Raw genomic sequence first — 8039 nt, forward strand, 5'->3', positions numbered from 1 at the left:
TTTTTATTTTGGTAGAATAGTAACTTAACTGAAAATAATTTCTTTTGATGTCATTATGATTCATAATGTTTGGTCAAAAAATAAAAGTTTTAATACTATGTTAAATACTGTATTTCAGTGAAGTAATAAGGAATTTTAACCCACAATTAAAATTAATTTGAATTAATATGGGTGTCTTTATAAAACAATCTCGAAAGTGATCCTTTGTTCACATTTATTTGTGAGAACTCTTTTAAAAGTAACACACAAAGTAAATATTTGAAATATGATTTCTTTCCTCAAACAAGTTTAATGTTGTGCTAACCTGCCGTGTCTTGCATTTTAAGCTCTGAATCTACAGCATGTACAAGTCTGTCATGTGAAAAAGAATGTTAAGCATTTATTAAATTTTCTGTGAAGCATGAAATTTACATTTGTCTCTCAGATTTTTTTAAATTGCCAGGCTTATTGTGTGGAAACAGTTTCACCTCATTTTGACCTCTCTCTCTCTCTCTCTCTCTTTCTCTCTCTCTGTTTGCATTTTCAATGCAAGCCTTTTAGAAAAAGCCAATTTGTTTACTCTCACCCAATTGGACAAAATGTGTCACCAATTCTTCTTGAGTGGGATTTTTTTTTATCACCTGGCAAATCTTTGAGGCCTAAAACACTAACCTGAATGCGAAAATTTATTTCAATAGCATATGCAACATAATAAGTGGTAAGATTTGATAGATACTGCACTTCACCACACCCCACTGCTGATCTAAAATATATTTTTGATAGATACCAACTCTCTGTCCCACTATTTCTTGGTCTGCTTATTTTCTCATTCATGTAAACTCACAGAAGAGACATTTTAAATTACATAGAGGGGTATGCTTATCTTTAATTTTTCCAATTATAACCTATATATGTATACTTAAACAACCAAATCATATGGATAGAATTGTATCTTTTTTAAAAGTCATAGTGAATTAAACTGCCTCTCTTGTTTTAGAATAGACTATGTAACACATTTTGAACATAGAAATCATGCTTTTGTGGAGACATTCTTCAGTTTAAAATTTTCACTTTTAACAAATCCTATCTTCACATTGAGTTGAAAGTGTTTACTTACCAAGAGCAGTGTTTAGTAGACTCTCTAAATTGACGGGGCTCTGCTGACCCTATAAACTCAAAACCTAATTTCACAGTTATTCCCTTTCCCATGACTATGGATCAAGAATAAGCGCTTCATAAGAGAAATAATGAAAACAAAATAGCAAACCCACTGCTGTCTATCCCCATTTGCAGTGACATCATGTGCTGTAGAGCAGAATTCTTCCATAGAGTGTTCTTGGTTGTAACTAATACACAAGCAGATTGCCAATCCTTTCATCTGTAGTGCAATGGTGTAGAATCTTAACACCAATCTTTGTGTTACTAGTTCAGTACAAACTGTTCATATCATCCAAAACCTTCAGAGGAATAATGCTGTTGCCATTCAATGGCATCCTTTGTTTCAATTTAGAGTGAATTTATGTATAACAGGAGCAACACTGACAGTTCCTGGGAAAATCCACACAGTTGTAACATCTGAGCCATTGTTTCAGCTATGGTATCAATACATCTTGTTGGAGGTTTTCCTCATTTTCACTGACCCTATGTGTTACCAAACATGACATCCTGTCTTAGGGACTGGGTTCTCCTGATACCATGTCCAAAACATTTGGGACAAAATTATCCTCCATTCTTAGGAAGATTCTGATTGAACTTCCACCAAGACAGATCTGTTAGTTCTTATGGCAGTCTATGATGCTTTTAATATTCTTTCTCACTTCCATAATTATAAAACATCAGTTCTTCTTCTGTCTCCATTATTTATTATCCACCTTTCACAGGTTTATGATGCAATTGAAAATATCACCATTTTTGTCAAGTAGGCCGCAGTTTTCAAAGTGACATCTTTGATCTCTAACACTCTAATATAGTCTTGTGTAGCAGATATGACTAATGCAAGTTTCTATTTAATCTTCAGATTTGTGCTTCCATGAGTGTTGCATTTGGATCCAAGAAAGACTTTACAGCTTCAATGGTTGCTCCATTTACTATGATGCTCCGTATTGGCTCATTTGTGAATCTATAGTTATTTTTGACATTATGTTGTTACTGAAGATTATAGTCCTTGCTGTAAATATTCTTCACTTTCAGCAAGCAATGTTGTGCCCTCTGTATGTTGTAGATTGTTAATGAGACCGCCATTGATCCTTATGCTACATTCTTCTTCATATCATCCAGTTTATAGGATTACTTGTTCAGCATGCATATTGAATAGATATAGTGAAAGAACACAGCATTGATGCACACTTTCCCTGACCTTAAATGGAAAAATATTTCATTGCAAAAAATTAAATAAATAACAACTGCCTCGATCTATGAACATGTTCTGCATGAGCATATGAAAGAGGAATAACATGTATCAACTATTAATTTTATTAGTCCAATTAAGAAACCGACAGCAATTGGGATGATGCCTACTTGTAGCAAATGCTGTATAGGGATTTCTAGCCTTTAAAATAACTGTGTCAGGCGAAAGCCTTGAATTCTGCAATGAAATGTACTACTGACCTAGCAATTATCAGTCTAACTCATCCAAACAAGGGTCTTTTATCAGTAGGTCACAGTAAATACTTTCTGCCTACAAATAATTTCATTAAAATCTTTTTACAATCTGTAATCAAGTAAACATTTTGCACGTATTTTCAGTAACTTTTGTAAAATGACCATTTATATGATTCAAATTGACCTGCCATTGAGGTTCCCAAAACACTTTACAAATTGACACTCACGTGATTCTCTTCATGAACTTCTATGTGAGTGGCTCAATTCTTCTTTTTTTTTCTCAGTGTAATTTTATGCTCAGTGAAATTTTATGCCTAGCCCTATTTCCAGTTCTTCCCCAAAATACCGTAATATACTCCCATGGAGTCTATTCCAACTCAAAGCAACCCTCTTAGACAGGGTAGGACTGCCCCTGTGCGTTTATGAAGCAGTATCGCTTTATGGAAGTTTGTGCCTTTTTTGCCTCCTGATACAAAACAAAACAAAAAAATCTTAGGGCGTTTTTTAAACCAGTTTTTGCCAACTCAGGTGAATACATTTCAACTTTTTATGAAGGTCTCTAAATAATATGTTCATAAATAAAACACTTATTTGTGCTCAATTGTTCATGATAATCTGGGAAAATGTTCACCAAATCTAGGTACTGTTTGTTAAGGGTTGGTTATAATGTAGCATACATGATTATAAAATGTTTATCATTTCATGGAAGGTTTCTATAAGATACAGGTTACCAACTTCAAGAACAGCTGAACCCGATTACTGATTTCCATAAGTACTAAATGATATGTGAAATTGGTTCAATTCCCAGGCTATGTGTCATATAGGGAATTCATTATGAGGAAAAACACATATACATGCATGCATGCTGTGCTGTTCTGAAAGAGAGGGACTCTTCCCCCGGGTAGCTGGGGTAAAGGTCTATTAAAGCTTTTGTCATTGGGGTTAATATATAATAGGGAGAACATGATGATTTCAAGTATGAACTTTAAAAAATGTTGTAAATGTAGAATCTCTGAATTATATACAGAAAGAAAATGGAAATGTTTCTCATGTGGACAATCATATAATATGCTCAAGGATAAAAAAGTAGAGTCATTATTTGCTTGACATAATTTGAGATTAAGGTCAGTAACAATTTATATGTTTCCTAAATACTCAGGTATTGTATTAAAATATTGCTTCTGTTTTCACCTGGAATAATTGATATAGAATCTTTTTTCACTTCTGAAAAACTACCATTTTTATGTTCATAAATTTGCATTTTTATTAAAGGGTCATTTTTAATATCCAGATAGAGAAGGACTTTGCGTAGATAAGTATATAGATTTACCAACTAGTCAAATATTTACACTAAGAAAATATCTTGTTTAAGAAATAATAAAATATTTACTGATCAATCTGTTGAATTGATCTACTTGTTAATTTATTCAACAAATTCTGCCAAGAGCTGACAACTACAAAGAACACTAACAACAACAAACAAACAAAATAGAGATACGCTAACTCAGTCCCATCTGTAAAATGATCACATTATTACTATTTACCTCTCTGTCAATTCCATAACAATGAATGTGGTTTGGTTCATGATATTTCTCCTGTTGCCACAACAAATCATCATCTATTTAGCAGCTTAAAAACAGAATACCACTAGAGTGCCAGTAGGACAGTATTTCTTTTTGGAAGCTTTATAGAACAATGTATTCCCTTCCTTATCCAGGCTATTGGCAGAATTCAATTATTTGCAGTTGTAGGCCTAAAGCTCCCCTTTCATTCTGATTGCCCTAGGAGGGTCATGCCCTCTTTCACCATCCTCAAAAACCAGTAATGCAGGTTGAGTATTTTCTCCTTCTTCTTTTAAAGATTTAGCATCCTGGTTCATTCTTCTGCTTCCCTCTTCCATTTTTAACAGCACTGTCAGATAATCCAGGTTAAATTGTCTATTTAAAGTCATTAACCTTAATGCTACCTGTAAAGTTTTATTTTCCATAAAAAGTAACATATTCAAAATTTCCAAAAGTTTAAGAGCTATGAATATATTGGCAAAGGGTAATTATTCTATATAATACAGCCTTCTAGGATTATTAAAGATGTCACTATCATACTAAGTATTAATTCAAGTATGGTAAAGAACTGAGAACTATGTATGGAATGTGCTGAGTGCTTCAATACTGTTAAGTGCCAGAAGCTCTGTCACTGTTGTGTCATTATCGTGATGTCTCCTTAAGAATTTGCACACAGAACTTCTGGGAAGATGGCGACTGAGTAACATATACCAGAGGGACTTGGCAGAAATCAGCCCAGGAGACTCACTAAGAGGAAAATTCAACACTGCTGGATCCCTTGAGGAGAATCATAAAGATAAGTAGGCTCATAGCCACATGGTTTTGAGGGGTTGGGGGCTTTTGGCTTAGCACAGTGGAAGCAGGCTTGGCCTTAGCCCCGCCAGAGTTCTGCCCAAGGTGGGAAAATTTGGAGCTTGCACTGGGGTTTATCTCAACACAGCCACAGTTTGCCACTGCCTCAGAGCAGGGATTAAACCCTTGGGCTCAGCTATATTGCTACTTTTGTTTCTCTCTCTTCTCTATTCCCCCACAGTCTCAGCAGGCTTAGTACCTAATTGTTTTTCTCCTCTTTATCTCTTCCCTGTTCTCTCACACACCACTGCCAACGTATACACCATTTCCCTTCACCTAGGACATTTGCACCTGCGCCCCACCCGCGAGGTGAGCTGAGCTCCAGGCTGTGCAGCGTAGCCCAAGGTTGGGGAAAGCCCGGCTGACTTCATCCGTGTGGAATACTCCTCTGAACTTCTTACCGGGGTAACTGCATGCGTGGCAGGAAGAACTCCTATTTTCCCTCTGTTGTGCCACACAACTGAGGGAACTTCCTCCTTCCTACCTTAGTGCCTCACATGGCTTAAGGCAGCTCGGCCAACATTTGCCAACTTCCCAAGCAGTTGCAGGAACCTCTGCCCAACCTCCACAGTGACCTAGCTGGTCAGGGCAATTCTGCTCACCATCCACGGTGTTCTACACCAAAACAGGGAACCCACCAGCCTGCTGGGGCTCTCCCCTTGAGAGTGAAGTCATAGGAGGATAAAGTAGTAGGCTAATTCCATAGTGAAATTAGCTGTAGAAAATTCAAAGAAGTGTTCCTACGAGTCTCCCAAAGAAAGCCAGTGCTCTTTGACTCACTGGAAAATGGCACCTGGCTCCCCTAAAACAACACAATGCAAAACAGCAATCAACCCAATGAAATCAATGAAAAAACATGAGAAACTAAAGGCAATGGCAGAAGATGCCCTGAACATAATGACATGCATAGAAAAAGCAGACATTGAACTGCCACAGAAAGAAATGTTCAGAATGCTGCTTGGAGTCATAAAAAATATGAGGGAAACAATACAGAAAAAAAGATGAAATGATATAGGAGAAAACCCATACACGAAAGGGAAATACAAGAGCTCAGGGAGGAGATGACAAAAACCAGTAGCAGACTCACGGACCTCTAGAATTGACTGAGGAAGCAGAGAACTACACTAGTGACTTGGAGGACAGCCCAGCAGACTTTATCAAACATGAACAAAAATTGAATAAGATCATCAGAGAAGCTGAAGAAAACTTAAGAGCTATGTCTTATGCTATGAAGAGGTAGAACATCAGAATGATTGGATTACCAGAGGAAGACAACAACAAAGAAGTTATCTGCAACAGTAGTGAGAGAATTCTTGGAGGAAAACTTCCCCAGGGTAATGAATGAAAACCAGGCAAACATTCAGAAAGTTGAAAGAACATCAGCTAGACTGAATCTAAAGAAGAAATCACCAAGGCACATAATAGTTAAACTATCCATCTATAAGGAACAGGAGAAAATCATGAGAGCAGCTAGGGAAAAACAAGCAATCACATATAAAGGTTTGCAAATCAAAATATGCTCAGATCTATCCGCAGAAACATATTCCAAAAATTGAAGGAAAACAATGCAAACCCAAGAATACTCTACCCAGTGAAATTATCGACCAAGAAAGGTGGTTCTCCAGAGTCTTCCCATACAAGGGGAAAAAAAGAATGTGTTAGAAGACACCCAGCACTAAAAAAGATCCTTGATGACCCAGTATGGGCAGTAGAACACTCACCAAGCATAAATAAGAGACCACCACATAGAACAACCTCACCCAGAGGTCAACACAGAGAAAACAGACCCCAAGATAGCATTGGCTTAGGGATGGAATTAGTCAAGCATGATACACATACATACACACAACAAACTAATAAGAATAAGATAGGAAGACACCCAAAACAAAAGGTATAATATGACACCACAGAGTACACAAATGGAGATTATAACCCTGAAACTCAATGGAGTGAACTCAGGCATTAAAAGACTGAGGCTAGCTGACTGGTTTAGAAAACAGAACCTATCAATCTGCTGCCTATAGGAAACATATCTCAAGGCTACAGACAAAAATAGGCTAAGATTCAAAGGCTGGAGAAAAGTATACCAAGCAAACAGCATTTAAAATAAAGCAGGGATTGCAATCCCTATCTCAGATAAAATTAACCTCAAAGTGCAAACCATAAAAAGAGATAAGGAGGGACACTATATAATGCTCAAGGTAGACAAAGAACTACTGAGCATTGTAAACATATATTCTCCGAATGAGAGACCCACTGAATATATCAACCAAACACCAAAAGATGAAAAAAGAAATCACAGCCTCAAGAATTATAGTGGGTGACTTTAATACAGCACTCTCTGGGCAATATAGATCACAGGGAAAGAAACTCAACAAGGAGGCTAGAAATCTAAACACTTCAATTAGACAATTTGACCTGATATTTACAGAGGTTTACATCCAAATATAAGAAATTCACATTCTTTTCAATCCTGCATGGCACATATTCAAAGATAGACAACATGCTGCCGTATAAGGCAAATCTACATAAATTTAAGCACATTGATATCATACATCTGTGATCACTGTATCGTGAGGCTGAAAATCAACAAAAAGAAGATGAAGAAAACAAGAGCAAACAATTTTAGGATGAATAAATCTCTATTGCAAAAGGAGTGTGTACTGCCACAGATCAGAGATGAATTTAGGAAGTTTCTAGAAACTAACGAGAATGAGAACACAATGTACCAAAACTTATGGGACACTGCAAAGCCAGTTATGAGAGGACATTTCATAGCAATACATGCATACCTGAAAAAGGAGGAGAGACTCACAAATGATATGCTGGCACAAAATTTTCAACCACTAGAGCAGACCCAGCAGGACAATACTACTCATAGCAAAATAAAAGAAATAATAAAAATGAGGGCAGAGATTCAGGAGAGAGAAAATAACAAAACTATGGGGAAAATTAATGCTGCTAAAAGTTGGTGCTTTGAGAAGGAGCGAAGATGGCAGAGTGAGGTGCGCCTCGCGGAGCCGGCCTCGGCGCCGGCGGCCGGGG

The sequence above is a fragment of the Tenrec ecaudatus genome, chromosome 3 (genome assembly GCF_050624435.1).
Source record: "Tenrec ecaudatus isolate mTenEca1 chromosome 3, mTenEca1.hap1, whole genome shotgun sequence".
Lineage (NCBI taxonomy): Eukaryota > Metazoa > Chordata > Mammalia > Afrosoricida > Tenrecidae > Tenrec > Tenrec ecaudatus.